The 18,725-nt window shown below is 44.4% G+C and overlaps 1 protein-coding gene across 4 annotated transcripts in view; it reads right to left on the bottom strand.

Moving 5' to 3' along the window:
* The window catches only part of LOC126092210 (mesocentin-like), a 619,468-nt gene that overhangs the window by 150,094 nt on the left and 450,649 nt on the right, over positions 1-18,725 (bottom strand). The gene's annotated exons all lie outside the window — the stretch shown is intronic.

Below are 18,725 nucleotides of genomic sequence, written 5' to 3'. Positions count from 1 at the left end.
TGATATTCATTTAATGTTTGAACGTGCGGACACTCTCATTCGAGGTGATCGGTGGATCACAACCAAGCACTTCGCTGCACAACTCGATGTCTCTGCTGGTTGTGCTAACACACTCGTCCACCAGTTGGTCAACACTAGTGCATCCTCTATTGGTATTCCTTATGATGTATTGCAATCCCGAATTAAACAAACCTGCTTTCAGAAAAAAATTGTTGAATTACCTCCTGAACGCTCCTCGTAAATTCTAACATTTCGGTCTTCTTTTTCCCTTAAATCGTTACTAATAGACTACTGGCCACTAAAATTGCTACACCAAGAAGAAATGCAGATGATAAACGGGTATTCATTGGACAAATATACTAGAACACACATGTGATTACATTTTAACGCAATTTGGGTGCATAGATCCTGAGAAATCAGTACCCAGAACAACCACCTCTGGCCGTAATAACGGCCTTGATACGCCTGGGCATTGAGTCAAACAGAGCTTGGATGGCGTGTACAGGTACAGCTGCCCATGCAGCTTCAACACGATACCACAGTTCATCAAGAGTAGTGACTGGCGTATTGTGAGGAGCAAATTCTCGGCCACGATTGACCAGACGTTTTCAATTGGTGAGAGATCTGGAGAATGTGCTGGCCAGGGCAGCAGTCGAACGTTTTCTGTATCCAAAAAGGCCCGTACAGGACCTGCAACATGCGGCAGTGCATTATCCTGCAGAAATGTAGGGTTTCGCAGGGATCGAATGAAGGGTAGAGCCACGGGTCGTAACACATCTGAAATGTAACGTCCACTGTTCAAAGTGCCGTCAATGCGAACAAGAGGTGACCGAGACGTGTAACCAATGGCACCCCATACCATCACGCCGGGTGATACGCCAGTATGGAGATAACGAATACACACTTCCAATGTGCGTTCAACGCGATGTCGCCAAACACGGATGTGACCATCATGGTGTTGTAACAGAATCTGGATTCACCCGAAAAAATGACCTGCCATTCGTGCACCCAGGTTCGTCGTTGAGCACACCATCGCAGGCGCTCTTGTCTGTGATGCACTGTCAAGGGTAACCGCAGCCATGCTCTCCGAGCTGATAGTCCATGCTGCTGCAAACGTCGTCGAACTGTTCGTGCAGATGGTTGTTGTCTTGCAAACGTCTCCATCTGTTGGCTCAGGGATCGAGACGTGGCTGCACGATCCGTTACTGCCATGCGCATAAGATGCCTGTCATCTCGACTGCTTGTGATACGAGGCCGTTGGGATTCAGCGCAGCGTTCCGTGTTACCCTCATGAACCCACCGATTCCATATTCTGCTAACAGTCATTGGATCTCGACCAACGCGAGCAGCAATGTCGCGATACGATAAACCGCAATCGCGATAGGCTACAATCCGACCTTTATCAAAGTCGGAAACCTGATGGTACGCATTTCTCCTCCTTACACGAGGCATCACAACAAAGTTTCACCAGGCAACGCCGGTCAACTGCTGTCTGTGTATGAGAAATCGGTTGGAAACTTTCCTAATGACAGTACGTTGTAGGTGACGCCACTGGCGCCAACCTTGTGTGAATGCTCTGAAAAGCTAATCATTTACATATCACAACATCTTCTTCCTGTTGGTCAAATTCCGCGGCTGTAGCACGTCATATTGGCGGTGTAGCAATTTTAATGGCCAGTAGTGTACGTTTCCAAGAGGCATGACGGAGTAGACAGCTGAAATGAGAGTTTTTGAGGATCGTATGAAAAACACCGTAGAGATGTCTTGGTCAGTGCACGCGCTCTGTTGCTTAGACAGATGGCTGTTAATTTCTCCCCTGGCCGTGTGAGACGCAGCTGCAGAGCGTGCCGGTGGCAGCACGCCACGCCCCCTCGTAGCTGCTCGCGACCACGCACGGCCACGCCCCCACCCACTCCACATCCCCCTCACCATCCCCTACTCACCACGCCCCCTTGTAATAAAACGCTGTGTCACAGGCCGCTGTCATAAACACGACGATAGCGGTGCCGATGTGTCTGCCCGATATCCTTGCACACGGGTGCTGCTGCTGCTGAATAAGCGTGACACGACGGCGTTTGTATACCTGCCTGATGCTATAAATGGATAATAAAAACAAACACACTGCGCTCGAGTCCGACGACCAGTTAATGTTGGTAGCGATTTTTCTTGTCTGATTTTATGACTGCCGCATGTCAAGTACATCTGGACACACGGGAAACACCATACTGCTATAGCGAGTGCTAAAGAGGAAGAGGAAGAAGAAGAAGAAAAAGAAGATACAGCACATAGGATGTGTAAAGGAAAACATAGCTGATGAATTTTGGGTTCAAGGTTTTGTCAACATTCCAGAATGCTCAGGCATAGACGTAAATTACTGGCAGTGAAATGACAATGACGATGGTCATTGTAAGATTTCTGAACAACATTAATGGGTTTGTACATCTGCAGACGACGACGACAGCGATGATGTGGATCTGCAGACGAAATTGGCGTTTAATCTAAAGGCGTTATGACACATACAGAGGCAACAATGCGGAAGAACAAATTAATGGTTTATATGAAACGCCCATCGGAAAGAAATTATGCTGAATTATCGTTAGTGAAACACCCACGCGATGGTTGGCTCTGAGCACTATGCGACTTAACTTCTGAGGTCATCAGTCGCCTAGAACTTAGAACTAATTAAACCTAACTAACCTAAGGACATCACACACATCCATGCCCGAGACAGGATTCGAACCTGCGACCATAGCGGTCGCTCGGTTCCAGACTGCAGCGCCTAGAACCGCACGGCCACTCCGGCCGGCCCACGTGATGGTGTTGCATATAAAAGACATACGAATCTGACTAAACAACTGATTATTTCAGTGAATTTTTCACTATTTTTCCCAGTATATAGCCAAAATTTATGTGAAGAGAAATGTAAAGCGTTTGTTTACGGCATCTAATCCATATCTTTATTTCTTCTGAATTTTTCGAGTATCCCGATTGTTGAGAATTCAGATAACCAACAGTCCCACTTAGTCTTGACAAAGGCGTACTTCACACATCTTGACTAAGAACCTCACTTAAAACGCAAGACAGAACTGAGCGTAGTGAATCTGAAGGAAGCATCGGGTCGTATCGTCGAAGGAAAAGGAGAAACCTTCGGGCTCAACATCGCTGAAATCTAGGTAATATAGCATATTCTTCCTTCCTTTAATCTATAGCTTCATCTATAGAGAGCGCGTTCGCAGGCACTTTAAATAATTGAGTGTCGACGAATTCCAGCAAGTTTACTACAACCGAGGCGTAACCTGACGGAGCACGACGTATTTTTACTGACTGACGATATAACTTCTTCACGTTCGTTCTAATCCGCTAGTCCACTGCGTTTCTTGCCTGAACTTCCGCCTCGGTGTATCACAATAATAACAGTAGCAGAGCATGACGTTTCACTGCTGAATGTACTGCATATCAAAACAGTTGCCGCATCTTTCTTTTATCGTCGGCAACGGCCGTTACAGCGGTCTCACAATAGGAGCGTCGAAATATCGAGCGAACTACTTCTTGCGTAGTTACCTCAGAGGCGACGAACTGTATCAGAATTAATTAGTTCGAAAAGGAGGATACACTCATTGCGACTGTGTTTCATAATTTTTATCTGATTCCTTATGAAAACAGTAGCAGCTACTAGCCAATATCAAATATCCAATTTATCGTAAATACAGCCGAAAAATGCACTGTTTGATCGAAAGTACCCGGAGACCCCTACGTTATGAGGAACTGTCTACTAGATGTCATGAGAAGACCCGCCAGCATAAAAGGAGGCGGGGAGTATCGTGTTGTCGGTAGAGGAGCAGTAACAGCAAGATCAGTAGGTCATGAGAGATCAGTGACTTCCAACGTGAACTAATCGTCGGGTATCACCTGAGAAACAAATTCGTCAGGAACGTTTCACCCCTTCCAAAGCTGCCCTAGTCGCCGTTCATGATGTGACTGTGAAGTGGAAACACAAACGAACAACCACAGATAACCTAATACCACGCAGACTTTAAAGTACTGTCCGCAGCTCGTGGTCGTGCGGTAGCGTTCTCGCTTCCCACGCCCGGGTTCCCGGGTTCGATTCCCGGCGGGGTCAGGGATTTTCTCTGCCTCGTGATGACTGGGTGTTGTGTGATGTCCTTAGGTTAGTTAGGTTTAAGTAGTTCTAAGTTCTAGGGGACCGATGACCATAGCTGTTAAGTCCCATAGTGCTCAGAGCCATTTGAACCTTTAAAGTACTGACGGACATGGACAATCGAGCATAGCGGAGTGCGAAGGGTGGTTGTAACAAATCGCATGAAATCAGCGGAAGGAATTACCCGTGAGTCCCAAAGTGCTACCAGCTGTCCAACTGGCACAATCAGTGTGCGCAGGGAGTTAAAAAGAATGGGGTAAAACGGTCGGGAAGCTCCTCATACGCCACACATTGCTACAGTCAATGTCAAGCGACCTTTGAGGGGATGCAAAGAGCGACGCCACTGGGCAGTGAATGTCTGGAAACGAGTAATTTGGAGTTGAGAATCACGCTATACCCAGTTGTAATCCGATGGAAGGGTTTGGGTTTGGCGGCTGCCTACAGAACGTTACTAGCCCTCCCGTGCAGTGGCAACAGTGAAGTGCTGAGGAGGTGGTGTTACTGTATGGGGATGTTTACGGTGTGAACCCCTTATTGCGCTTAAGGGGGGTAGGACGTCAAACGGCCGACTTGGAGCAGGAGAGGCATCTCAGGACATTTTAATTTCCAGCGTCTATACTTTTACAAATAAATTCATAAAACTTTGTCAGCAACACCAGGAAGGATTCAGGATTCACACCCATTGCAGTGGAAGTTCGAAAACATAACAAAATAAATATTTTTACGTGCGAAATTTCATCATTTTTTCACTCACTAATGGCTGCATTTGTTGCTATAGGTTCACTTTTCTTCAGAAGTTAGAGAGATTCTTCGATGAATTTTGCACAGCATACAAACCATATTTACAGCTGTATGAAACTCTGGAATTTATTTAATTTATGAAAAACGAATGAGTTGCTATATTTTAAACTTCATGTTTAGAAAAAACACAAATTTTCTAGTTAATTACCTCAATTTTTACCACAGTTTTTAATAGATTTGTAAAATTCTAGACTTTCATACACCTTTGAGTATGGTTTGTATGCTGTGCAAAATTCATCGAAGAATCTCTCTTACTTATGAAGAAAAGTGTGAAATTTCACATGTAAAAAAAAGTAACCGATTTAAAACGTCTAGTAACATGTTTATCCATTTCCTACGGTTGCCAAGAAAAAAAAAGTTCGTCTCGAGACAATGTTTTTGGACAAGTAGGCACTGGACAGCACACCAGAATTAGATGTGACTTGTGTGAACGTCAAGCACAGTACACTGGGAGAATTCATTACACAGGAGCAAAACACGCTGTCTGCTGTCTGCTGCCTAACTGCTACGCTCCCTCCCCCAACAACACAGGTGCGCTTATGTAAGCAATCGGTTCGTGTGACGCTGCGCGTACTGATATCGCGAGCGTCAGTCGCAAACACATAGGCAACTACGGCCTACGTGGCTGAGTCATTGTAATACGCCGACCATCGTCAGCCGTCGAGTTACCTAAGCGGACATTACTGCAACTCTGTTAAACGTTAGGATGGAAGGGAAATCTACTGACGCTGAACTATGGGATATTCATTTAATTTATGCTGAGGCAGAAGTTGTTGTGAGGGCGGCTGTACGAATTTATCAAGAACGCTTCCCACAACGAAGACTTCCTGCACTATCGACATTTGTTGATTTTCACCAAAGCTTTGTATCGCCCTATACTCTCTTATTTTGCAACTAATTCGTAACGAAGTACACTAGTTATCTTTACCTTTCTACACTGAACTATGTATGCAAAATGTACTGCCTGTATTGATATGCTTTCATTTTATTGTTACATAAATGATGACAGAATGCAACTTAGAAATACGTATTTAATTCACATAGATCGAGAGATACAGTCTCTTTACCGCCCCGCGCAGAAGACAGAGGACCACAACGCAAAGAACGTACTTTGGAAGCTAAGGAACAAACCCTGGACCAATTCCACGAAGATCCTATTCATTGTCAGAGTAGTAGAAGCACCACTCACCAAGTGGATGTATCCCACACTGTCGTTCATCGCACTTTGAAAGAGGAGCGTCTGCGGCCTTACCACATTCAACGCGTACACGCGTTGGAAGCGCAAGATTTCCCTCCACGACGGTGGTTTTTGTTACAACGTGCGAAGCATGATTTTTGTAAAAAAATACTCGACACAAATGAAGCGTGTTTCACTCGCGACGGAAAAACTAATTTCCATAACATACACACGTGGAGTGTACACAATCCGCGCCAAGTAGTAGCGACACATTTTCGGCGCCGCTTTTCCCTAGATGTATGGGCGGGTATAATCGTTGATTACATTATTAGGCCTTATGTTTCATCTGCACGATTGACTGGTAACAATTATCGAACCTTTCTAGAGGAAACATTGCTACCAACTTTATTAGAAGACATTCCATTAACCGTGGTTCCTATACTGTGGTGGTCAACCCCACATTGTCTAACATTATACACTCCTGGAAATGGAAAAAAGAACACATTGACACCGGTGTGTCAGACCCACCATACTTGCTCCGGACACTGCGAGAGGGCTGTACAAGCAATGATCACACGCACGGCACAGCGGACACACCAGGAACCGCGGTGTTGGCCGTCGAATGGCGCTAGCTGCACAGTATTTGTGCACCGCCGCCGTCAGTGTCAGCCAGTTTGCCGTGGCATACGGAGCTCCATCGCAGTCTTTAACACTGGTAGCATGCCGCGACAGCGTGGACGTGAACCGTATGTGCAGTTGACGGACTTTGAGCGAGGGCGTATAGTGGGCATGCGGGAGGCCGGGTGGACGTACCGCCGAATTGCTCAACACGTGGGGCGTGAGGTCTCCACAGTACATCGATGTTGTCGCCAGTGGTCGGCGGAAGGTGCACGTGCCCGTCGACCTGGGACCGGACCGCAGCGACGCACGGATGCACGCCAAGACCGTAGGATCCTACGCAGTGCCGTAGGGGACCGCACCGCCACTTCCCAGCAAATTAGGGACACTGTTGCTCCTGGGGTATCGGCGAGGACCATTCGCAACCGTCTCCATGAAGCTGGGCTACGGTCCCGCACACCGTTAGGCCGTCTTCCGCTCACGCCCCAACATCGTGCAGCCCGCCTCCAGTGGTGTCGCGACAGGCGTGAATGGAGGGACGAATGGAGACGTGTCGTCTTCAGCGATGAGAGTCGCTTCTGCCTTGGTGCCAATGATGGTCGTATGCGTGTTTGGCGCCGTGCAGGTGAGCGCCACAATCAGGACTGCATACGACCGAGGCACACAGGGCCAACACCCGACATCATGGTGTGGGGAGCGATCTCCTACACTGGCCGTACACCACTGGTGATCGTCGAGGGGACACTGAATAGTGCACGGTACATCCAAACCGTCATCGAACCCATCGTTCTACCATTCCTAGACCGGCAAGGGAACTTGCTGTTCCAACAGGACAATGCACGTCCGCATGTATCCCGTGCCACCCAACGTGCTCTAGAAGGTGTAAGTCAACTACCCTGGCCAGCAAGATCTCCGGATCTGTCCCCCATTGAGCATGTTTGGGACTGGATGAAGCGTCGTCTCACGCGGTCTGCACGTCCAGCACGAACGCTGGTCCAACTGAGGCGCCAGGTGGAAATGGCATGGCAAGCCGTTCCACAGGACTACATCCAGCATCTCTACGATCGTCTCCATGGGAGAATAGCAGCCTGCATTGCTGCGAAAGGTGGATATACACTGTACTAGTGCCGACATTGTGCATGCTCTGTTGCCTGTGTCTATGTGCCTGTGGTTCTGTCAGTGTGATCATGTGATGTATCTGACCCCAGGAATGTGTCAATAAAGTTTCCCCTTCCTGGGACAATGAATTCACGGTGTTCTTATTTCAATTTCCAGGAGTGTAGATTAAGGGTCGACCTGCGACAGCAATCGCACAACTTGCGTACGGTCCGCTAGACGGGGCCGCGAGCGCTAAGCACAAAGCATAGAAGGATATAGAGCGGCTCTGTGGTGCAAAGAGTGCATTGCGATCGCAGACGCGCGTGTTTCGTACGGGCCACGAGGTGCCGCCACGAGCGCAACCGTATGTAAGTGCCGACGGAGTTCGGCCAGGCTCATTTTGTTGGCATCTCAGTTTTGCCTATTCTCTTATTTGCTTAGTTCTTATTCGTTTATGGCTCATGTTATTGTGCTCTCTTTCAGCCATTCTGATTGTTTTGATTTACTCCCAATTGAGAAGTTCTCATTTTGGCATTTCACTTGTGCATATTTCTCATTTTGCTAATAATATGCTCCTTAGCTTTTTACAGTTGAAATTGATTAACATAGTCTCATGTACTGTTTGTTCATTTCAGCCTGTTTATATTTTGATGTTCTTTAAATACTGTAATAATTATCGGAAGCATTTCTTCCCTTAAACTTGTGTAAAGTATTCTCGATGTAGGATTTGTTCTGTGACACAGGTGTAAGGTTTTGAATATAAATTATATACGAAACTGTGCTTTAAGAGGAATTTATTTTTTTTTCAGTTTGTACTACATCATACGACAATTTTGTGATATGAGGGAGAAATTTGAGGGGCGAATCCATGGAAATAGTCTTAAGTGATGCCCTTTAAAACTAAAAATTTGTGTGACACTGAAAGACGTGACACTGTAGGCACCGAAAATATATATATATTAAATTATACGTCACAGTGGAGGCACCGAAAATTTATATATATGAAACTATATGTCACAATTGGTCACATAGTACGAAGATATTTGAATACACAATTTCTAGGACGGGGGATATGACGTTTTGGTCCTCGTCGCTGTCCAGCACGCTGTCCTGATTTAAATCCATTGAATTTTTAGTTTTCGGCCATATGAAGGAATTTATTTATGCTCAGCAAGTAAATAATATGGACGAACATACGCAGAGGATTTTAGATGCTGCCAATACCATAAACGCAAATGTGCATGTGTGTGAACAAATGCGACGGAACTGGGTTCGCCGTAATGAAGCATTTGTCGAATTGAATGGTGAGTATTTTCAACACATTACAATACTGGTGCATGAGGAATCAAACTAATGTAGGTTTCATTTTCGTTGTGGCACTGCTGTAAAAAAGGAAACAAATCGAATTAATTTTTGTTATGATATTGTTATAAAAAGAGGAGACAGTCGATTGTAATTAATCCACAACGAATTACGTGATAACTGGTTGATTTTGTACTAACAAGGAAAACATTTTATTTGATGTTAGGTTTTCTTTACTACCACGACCTTCGTTATGGTAATGTTGTAAAAGAGAAAACGTCTGTCCCTACCTAATTCATTGTTTACGCAAAATGAATTTCACGTTCTCGACAACCCAATGACTGTTTATATTGCTTGTTTCGGTAGGACCTGACCGTCGTGCGGCGTCGTTGTACACGTCCAATTTTTACGTTGCTTTGGTTCGTTCGTTACCTTTCTCTGACTGCCGCGTCAATGTCGGTAATGCATAAGAAAGGTCATGTACCGTTAGTTGATGATGTAAACGGAAATGCGTCTAGTATCAATTCTACAAATATGTTTTTTTTAGGAATACAAAAATAAAGAACATGATGTAACAGTATTTCATTAGACTTTTTTGTAAACCACACGGATATGTAGTTTGGAAGCTTATACTGTTTGCACATTGTATAAAAAAACTATTTTATTACTAAAAGTTTCGTATACCTGTGGTTACTTTTCGACATAATAATCACGACGATTGAAGCATTTGTCGTACCTGTGGGCAAACTTTCCAATACCCTCTTCATAAAATGCTGCCCCCAGCGAATACAAATAAGTCTTGATGTTGTACGGCTCCTCGTTAGTTCGGGTGCGCTGCCCTCCAAGCCACTTATGAATGGAAGTCACTTGGCACTAAGTCGAGGCTGTATGGCGGGTGATCGAAAATGTCACACTGACACTTCCCAACGAGCGACTGGATTGCACCAGCACTGTGAGGACAGGCGTTGACATTGATCAGAACAATTCCGGAACTCACGCACGCACATCACCGTCACACGTAAAGTTTTCTCCATACACTCTGCTCATTCTTCGCTGAACTTCTGCTGCACTATTCCCTTCTGCTTGCTGGAAACAATAACGATTCCCAATTTGAACTTGGGTGGAAAATCAATCAATGTTAAGTGGCCATGTTTATGTGACTGCGGCTCAGCACAGACTGGTGTCTTGAAATCGAAAGTGACAGAGCGTGTGATGCGGCAGATGAGTGGCAGAGCAGAAACGGAGCAAGTACGAATCTAATGTTGCACGTTGCATACATTACAAATCAAGGCGTCGCTGTTACGTCAGTGCTGTAACGGCTTCCTTCCTTCCCGCCACAGTTCCGCGTGTATGACGGGTCTGAGAACGGTATGGCTGCGGTTGCTTCTTACTCTTCGACTAGTTCTCTCTTACTGAGCGTGCCCTGCTGTAAGGTTAATCGTGGTTTTATGTGACCGACTGTCTGGATCAGCTCATCGCCTCTAACGAGGCTGAGTAGGGCTTAAACATTAAAATAAATTTACAACAGTCTTCAGAAAAGTTTTACACACACACACACACACACACACACACACACACACACACATTATATATATAAAACTGTCGTGTCTGTCAGTCTGAACACGTTGTTCTCCGAAATTACTAGACGACTTTTCATGGGATTCTCGCAGGTAACTTGAGTACTGATTTGGGCATCGTATATCGAAATCGGATCACGGAAACAAAAGATGCCCACACATACTATAAAATTGTAAGTATGTGTGTTCCACTTCTCCTCCGAAACCAATAGTCAGATTTCAACCAAACTTTGCACACATGTCACTTACTGAAACTTTCCTGGCAGATTAAAACTGTGTGCCGGACCGAGACTCGAACTCAGGATCTTTGCCTTTCGCGGGCAAGTGTTGTACCGGCGGAAGTAAAGCTGTGAGGACGGGGCGTAAGTCGTGCCTGGGTAGCCCAGTTGGTAGGGCACTTGCCCGCGAAAGGCAAAGGTCCCGAGTTCGAGTGTCACTGTCTGGACGAATCGCTGTGGGACTAAGACCCACATACCTATCAAAGGGGTAGAGGTCAAATGTAAGTGTACACCACAACGCGCGAATACTCATATTTTATTCATCCACTATTTGCGAATGGGAGCACTTAGTGATTTGCAACAAACTTTACACATATCTCTAAGCACTTACAACACTTTTTCTAGCTTACAATCTCCAGAAAATAATGAAAGGGAAAGGGTTTGTCAGATACTACATTTTCGCTGTTCATGCAGTAAAACTGTCAGACGTTTTTATTTATTACTTATTTGATACTTACTGTATTCACGATACACTTTGGTGACAGTGTTGACATACACCTCTAAATGTACGTGCAAAATTATATCACTGTACGACACACAGCTCAGAATAAATGGTGTCATAAACACTGAGATGTAATTTATATTAGTAACACGCTGAACAGATCTCGATGAAATTTTTGTGAAGATGCTGCTAATGGTTGATATGTGCTACGCGATACGATTCAAAGTAATGAACACAATGGTTCCACAATATGCGACGTGTTTAGGGGGAGAGCTATGCTTACCCGACCAGGCAGACACATAAGCGCAGCTGATGTTATTGCATGTGCAGTAGCTTACTTACTCACCGTCACTCGTCACAACAAAACTACTGATAACGCGAGCGCAGCCGCGCGCAGCAGCCAGTATACGGAATCGTCACGCACAACGGTTGCTTACGCAGCGGCAATGCTGCCGGGTTCACGGTTGTATTTGCGAACTCGTGTACTCGCTCTCCTTTCTACGCTGGCAGAGTCCACTTGTATCCGGCAACAGACTCAAGTTTTTGGTTAACCGGTCAGTCGTGGAAATTTGCCGGACGAATGTCAGAACATGAGCGGTCGCCTACTGTGAACGTGCGCACCGCCCGCTTGCCGCTTGAGTAGAGTTCATGCTGTCCGACCGGAAAAAAAGACCCTCGTACGTTTGCTCCCAAAGAAAATATTGTCCTACCGGTAACTTCGTCTTGCACCTCGTAAATCACGATTGTGACAACGCGACATCTGTGGTGGTCCTAAGGGTTCGTTGTTTATGTTGAAGCTCTGATACGAGCATCTGAGAAGGCCACGACTGAAGCGAAGCGTGGCTCTCAGTTTGTGTGAGGCGTGCATGGCGGGGCTTCGGTGACAGCGTGGAGTTGATTGTTGAGCAGTGTATTTGTTTTGGATTTGGAAAGGAGGTCAGGGAAGTTCTTATATTTTTATTACTAAAGCTTGCTAGTGTAGTTGAAGTATACGCTTTTCTGTTTAGTATTATTGGATATTTGAACATTGATTACTTGTGTTCATGTTAGATGTAGTTTGATTGACATGCCCCAGTTGCATTTATCTGTATAAGTACATTAAGAAAGTAGCCACAGAAGTACAGTTACATACAGTGACAGTTATATATAGTGACAGTAGAACATGTATTTGTTTTGGATTTGGAAAGGAGGTCAGGGAAGTTCTAAATTTATTACGGAAGATTTTCCATTTTCTTCATGTTGCAGTTGCTGAAAAACTGACGAGCGACCAGGCAAGTCCCCGCAGTCTCTAACCCACTACGTCACAAGAAGCAACAACATACTGTTTCACAAAGTTATGCCCAGCCTTCACAGAGCGCCCATTGAATTAATGGCGACGCAATGCCCAGAGACACCAGGGAGGCGTGTATATTTTTTTTTACTGAAAAGGTTAATACTTTACGGAATACATATATTAGATAATAGTAAAACTAATGTAAGAAAAGTACACGAACAGCATCTACGTTAATCGCCACACACTGCTTGCACTGCTGGCCGGGAAATAAGTCATCCCGTACGGCAGTTGTTCCGAGAACGGCCACTTCCACCACAAGTGCTGCTTGCTAATATCTTCACATACATGCTATAATAATACTTCTTTTGAAAACAACAGTGCATAACTATGAAACACGATAAACTAAGAAATGAATTTGTTTTGCTATCTACTTGTTACTCATTTAGAACACTAACGAACTTCTTTTCGTGTTGGAGTTGCAACTATTGTGAAAATCGTAATTGAGATAACTAAAATTATAAGAACAGACTGTCAAATTGCCAAAAAGGAAAACTGCTGATGATGATTCCAGAAAAATAACGGATGTCTGTTACACTATTTGGAAATTTCGTAACTGCTTTGGAAATGTAGAGACGAAAAACGCATTCAAATTATTTGTCCTGCTAATTCTTCCTCTATTTTGAAAAACTACAAATGTTCTACAGTGTTACAAAGATTTTTAGATGGTATGTTCGTTTGCACTTCGTTCAAAAATGGTTCAAGTGGCTCTAAGCACCATGGGACTCAACTTCTGAGGTCATCAGTCCCCTAGAACTTAGAACTACTTAAACCTAACTAACTTAAGGACATCACACACATCCATGCCCGAGGCAAGATTCGAACCTGCGACCGTAACGGCCGCGCGGCTCCAAACTGAAGCGCCTAGAACCGCTCGGCCACCGCGGCCGGCTTGCACTTCCTTCCTTCTACTGGACCAGCTGCTATAATGAATTATTATGGGCTTCTCCGTATTAAGAGCATTTTTTTTTTTACCAGATAGATTTGCGTAAAGCATCTTCTTTGGTCATCCTGCAAAAAGCACTTAGTCTGTAGCATGTGTAAAAATGAGGCAAAAGCTGTATAAGTAAACGCTGTTTTCAATCTATAAATATCAAAATGCAGACATGTTATGCATTAATATCTTCAGAATGATCACAGAAGACAGTTTATAAATAAAAGGGCAACGCGTCTAGTCAAAAATACTATTTGTCTGCAAAAAGCTCGAAACTGAACAAACCAATAATATCGGTGGTTACGAAAAACCAACCGTTGTTGAAACAATCAGGTCATCACCTTTCTTTCTGCATTTGACAAACGGAGGAACCAGAATTCCAGATGCCAATGGTTTGTCAAACTGTAACACAATAATATACTTTATTCTTTTAGGCAATGAAGCTTACGCGCTTTTACTTACGAAGCTTACACACTTTCACTTACAGCGTTAAAACCTAACGAAAGGCCTCAGATGTTATCAAACAAAACTTCAAAACCAGGTTATCACGAAGAACAGATGAACGTCCTTCTGGTATAATGTATTCTAAACAGAAAATACTGGTCACACACACACACACACACACACACCACACACACACACACACACACACACACACACACACACACAAAAGCCGACTGTATTGTTGAATGCATTTGCTTAGTTCACAATTTAATAATTGACAGAGATGGTATCGAACATTATCTAACAGGGAAACCGATTTTAAAACCAATGAATGTGCCACCTACGCACGCTTCCGCCGATAGACCAAATTAAAGAGTTGCAAAATTTCGCGATCTCTTCAAAAATTATGTTCGTCGGACTCCAATGTTAGTTAGCACAATTATTAATGTGAAAATAAACTTTTTCTTATATGTGTTGTTTTCAGCTTGGCACTTCACTCCAAAATTCGTCGAAAGCAAATCTTCCTCGCCCTGCAGTGTGGGCTTTGCAAGTAATTTTACCAACAACAAATGTGACATTCGCACACGATATTAAGCGAAGACTCATGCAAGGATTACAACGTCCCTATCGCTGCTCAACTACTGTGCGTGGCTTAGAGCAACGTCGTAGTATAAACTCTGCTGTGGGAATTATGTTTACACTTTTCGCCGCTGCTCTAGAATCGTCGCTCATATCGTTCACCGCAGCCCCAACTTAAAAAGGAATCCGTAGACGTGTCGGAACATGCAAACGGCGATGGATAGGCACACTACTCTGCGTGTCGATGGGAAGTAGTTATTACTGGGAGCCCGCCTGTTCTTAGTCACGCAGCTGCACCGGACGTCTGGGCTACCGCGGCAGTACATTTTCGACCTTGGTGCGCGTATCTTTACGACTCTTGGCACGCGTGTACTCGAGCAGGAAAACTCTGTGCTAGCTGATTTAACGCTGTCACCGGTGCGGTGTGCACGCACCAAAGTACAGTCAGTTCCATTGGAGGTGCAGAGCGAGTCACAAAAAACTTGTTCTGTGTATTCTACGGACGATATGGGTGCGTTTCAGCCCCAAGTTCCCCCAAGCAACCGTCCCGTGCTGAAGCACGCGTTGTACGAGGGTCTTGAAGATCGCCGAGTCGCGCTGGGGGAGCCTGGAGGTCGGTGGGTTCTGTGCCAGATAGAGGGCACAGAGCGGCCCCACAGCTCGGCAGCGTCCTGCGGTATCTGTTAAGGGGCCCTCAATAATACCGTCACACCGTTAATGTACCGATCGTCTGACGGCGTGTATTGACGTACTGTCAAATATTATAAATCTAGACGAGTGACCCTGATAGATCCTAAACTACCCTCAGTACTGTCAATATGTGCTGAGCGTGTGAGGTCGGGCATTGACGGTTTGACAGTACTCGCCATTCAGATGTGGGTAAGAGGTTCATGAACCACCAGCAATACTGTACAATGTGTATGTTTTAATAGGCTTATATAGGGACAGTCATTGTGCTTACCACTTCAGGAAGGAGGATTCACTCTGGCACTGTTTCCTTTATTTATTTGAAAACGTCTTTTTAGCTTGTGATATTAAACAGCAGTGCTGGAAAACGCTTCAATTCGTAAACTACGTCATACACATGCAATAACTACTACGAGGTTATGAGAGGTCCATGACTAAGGAATTTATTGCTAGCGCAACCGAGCAGATGTAATTTCGATGGATTGCTCACGCGCTGCCTGCGATATGTAAGCTATAATAGAATCGCAGACCAGGGAACAGCGCGGGATTAACTGAGCGGTCTGGGGCGCTGCAGTCATGGACTGTGCGGCTGGTCCCGGCATAGGTTCGAGTCCTCCATCGGGCATGGGTGTGTGTGTTTGTCCTTAGGATAATTTAGATTCAGTAGTGTGTAAGCTTAGGGACTGAAGACCTTAGCAGTTAAGTCCCATAAGATTTCACACACATTTGAAACCGAGAGAGGTGGCGCAGTGGTTAGCCCACTGGATTTCCATTCGGGAGGACGGCGGTTCAATCCCGCGTCCGGCCATCCTGATTTAGGTTTTCCGTGATTTCCCTAAATCGCTCCAGGTAAATGCCGGGATGGTTCCCTTCAAAGGGCACGGCCGAGTTCCTTCCCTATCCTTCCCTAATCTGATGAGACCGATGATCTCGCTGTCTGGTCTCCTCCCCCAAAGCAACCCAAACCACCAACCAGAGAGCAGTGTCGGCTGCAGTAGGAACAGTGTCGGCAGCAGTGGTGGTAGCTCACAGTCGGCCGCTTGGGCCGGTCGTGCCTGAGCGATGTATTATAAGGTAAATGCAGCCGCGCGCATATCTAATTTGTTACAACTAAATTTGTACTATTGCTATATAAAGTCCCATGTAAATGTTTTTAAAAATCTTTTAATAATAATCTTTCTTATAAAATTAACTTTTGGCAATCATTCACCTGAATTTAAAGAATTTACCAATTTCTCCAATCCACGGTCATCCCTATTATCGTAAAGAAGAATCAGTTTTTTTTTAATACATAACAAATCTAGTGGCCAGCACTGCACTGGGCTGTACCAGAAAAATTTCTTATAGGAGCAGATGTATACGCGTTATCCGGCGACTTCACTGGGGTATGATTTTTCAATTTATTCAGAATAAATTTTCGGGGCCAGACGCAGCATTTCTGACGTCCAGATTTATGAGTTTAGGTTCGCAGTCAGTTAATTATTGAAAGGTTATATGTGAGCCACAGTTTTATTGACAGATTAGTCACATTTTATTATTGGTAGGTTACAGAATTTATCTTTTGGGAGGCTACACTAAATGTGAATGTTATAATTATGTATATAATTTTATACATATTTTTTCTGTTGAGAGGTTACAAGGTCTGCGAAATGCAGGTCATTCACACCAAATCATCGCAAAACGTAAAAAATGTTTTGCATAAATCACCTGAATATATCTTTCCAGGGCAGATATAATTTCAGTGCATCCATTGTGGATGACGAACTGCGACTATGATTTGATTTGGCGTTTATCTGGTGATAAATATACAACCAGTCGCTTCTTAACGATTTACTCAACAATGAACATGTTTTCGAGCCACTGCAGACTCATCTTCAGATGGAGGTGTTACAAAAACATCATGTTATGGACCAAGAGTAGCTAGATGCAGTGCTGCTGAGTGCACTGCCTTGTGGTATTCACATCTGATTGCTTCTTATAACGTGCATTACTAAGCTACAAATAAACACAGTATGTAGCTACACTTGGTTTTACACTGGCTCACTGAATGTAAACATTGCTTCACAGCTTTCCATGACAATTTTGCTGAGTTCCCAGGTGTTACAAACGTAGACTGCGATAGTCTCTCTCATTAACGTATTTCGTATCTCTGTTTTATCTCTTAGCTACATTAATAATTTGTTGTACCACGCCAGTCTCATCGGAAAATAGATTCATAAATCTTTCAGGTCCGTGGCTCTGTTTTGAGCCAGTAAATTAACATGCGGTAAGTCGCTCCATTTTTTTTCCCCCCCAAGCCTTTTCGGACCCATTTCTTTTTTTAAACTCGTTTTCTTTTGAGCTGCTGCTAATTTAATTGTAGCACAAGCTTTCTTTTGGGTGTTCGACATCTTAACCTTGTAAAATCGCGTTGCCAGCTGACATTACTGACTATATTACAGATGGTGCGAGAATCGATATGGTTCAAATGGCTCTGAGCACTATGGGACTTAACTTCTAAGGTCATCAGACCTCTAGAACTTACAACTACTTAAACCTAACTAACCTAAGGACATCACACACATCCATGCCCGAGGCAGGATTCGAACCTGCGACCGTTGCGGTCGCGCAGTTCCAGACTGTAGCCCCTAGAACCGCTCGGCCACCCTGGCCGGCGAGAGAATCGCTTCAGTATATTAAAGGCTTGAAAAACTAGTGCTGACAATAAATATTGAACAGATGCAGGCCCTTTATCGCCACTAAAAACGCTTGTACCAAGGTATATTTTGATGACTCCCGGCATCTACAAAAATAGTTGAGACCCGAGAAGAATGCCTGCCTGCAACAGCTAAGGCGGGGAGCGCGAAAACAGCCTTTTCCGCTTGCTCCCTTCCACCCCGTGGCTGCAACTGGTTACTAGCCGTCTGAAAAATATTGCCTTGTTGTGTTTTATTGTTCACCATTTTTAATCTGCTTATTTATTTTACTTTTTATGTACGGCAGCAGAGAGTAAAGTAGGATATTCTGGTGAAACGGCCGTGCAAACATCATATCCAAATTGTAAGCAAGAAACGGATGAGGAAAACGTACCATTGGCGTGTTTTAAGTGAATGAAAGGTGAAGTGTATTGTGGCGAAACGCCTTTCAGTAGTTACAGACACAGTACCAGTTCTAATAAACTACTTATACAACAGGTACTGAACCACAGGTACACAAATCGAGAATTAGAACAATATACAAATCGAGAATTAGAACAATATTATTAGGACACAAATGTATCGGAGCACTGAATTGAGCAGACAGTTTAAGTAATTTGGGTA

This window comes from Schistocerca cancellata, chromosome 7, assembly GCF_023864275.1.
Source record: "Schistocerca cancellata isolate TAMUIC-IGC-003103 chromosome 7, iqSchCanc2.1, whole genome shotgun sequence".
NCBI classification, from domain to species: domain Eukaryota; kingdom Metazoa; phylum Arthropoda; class Insecta; order Orthoptera; family Acrididae; genus Schistocerca; species Schistocerca cancellata.
Note: the sequence above shows the minus strand (reverse complement) of the source record. Positions and strands in the feature narration are given on the sequence as shown.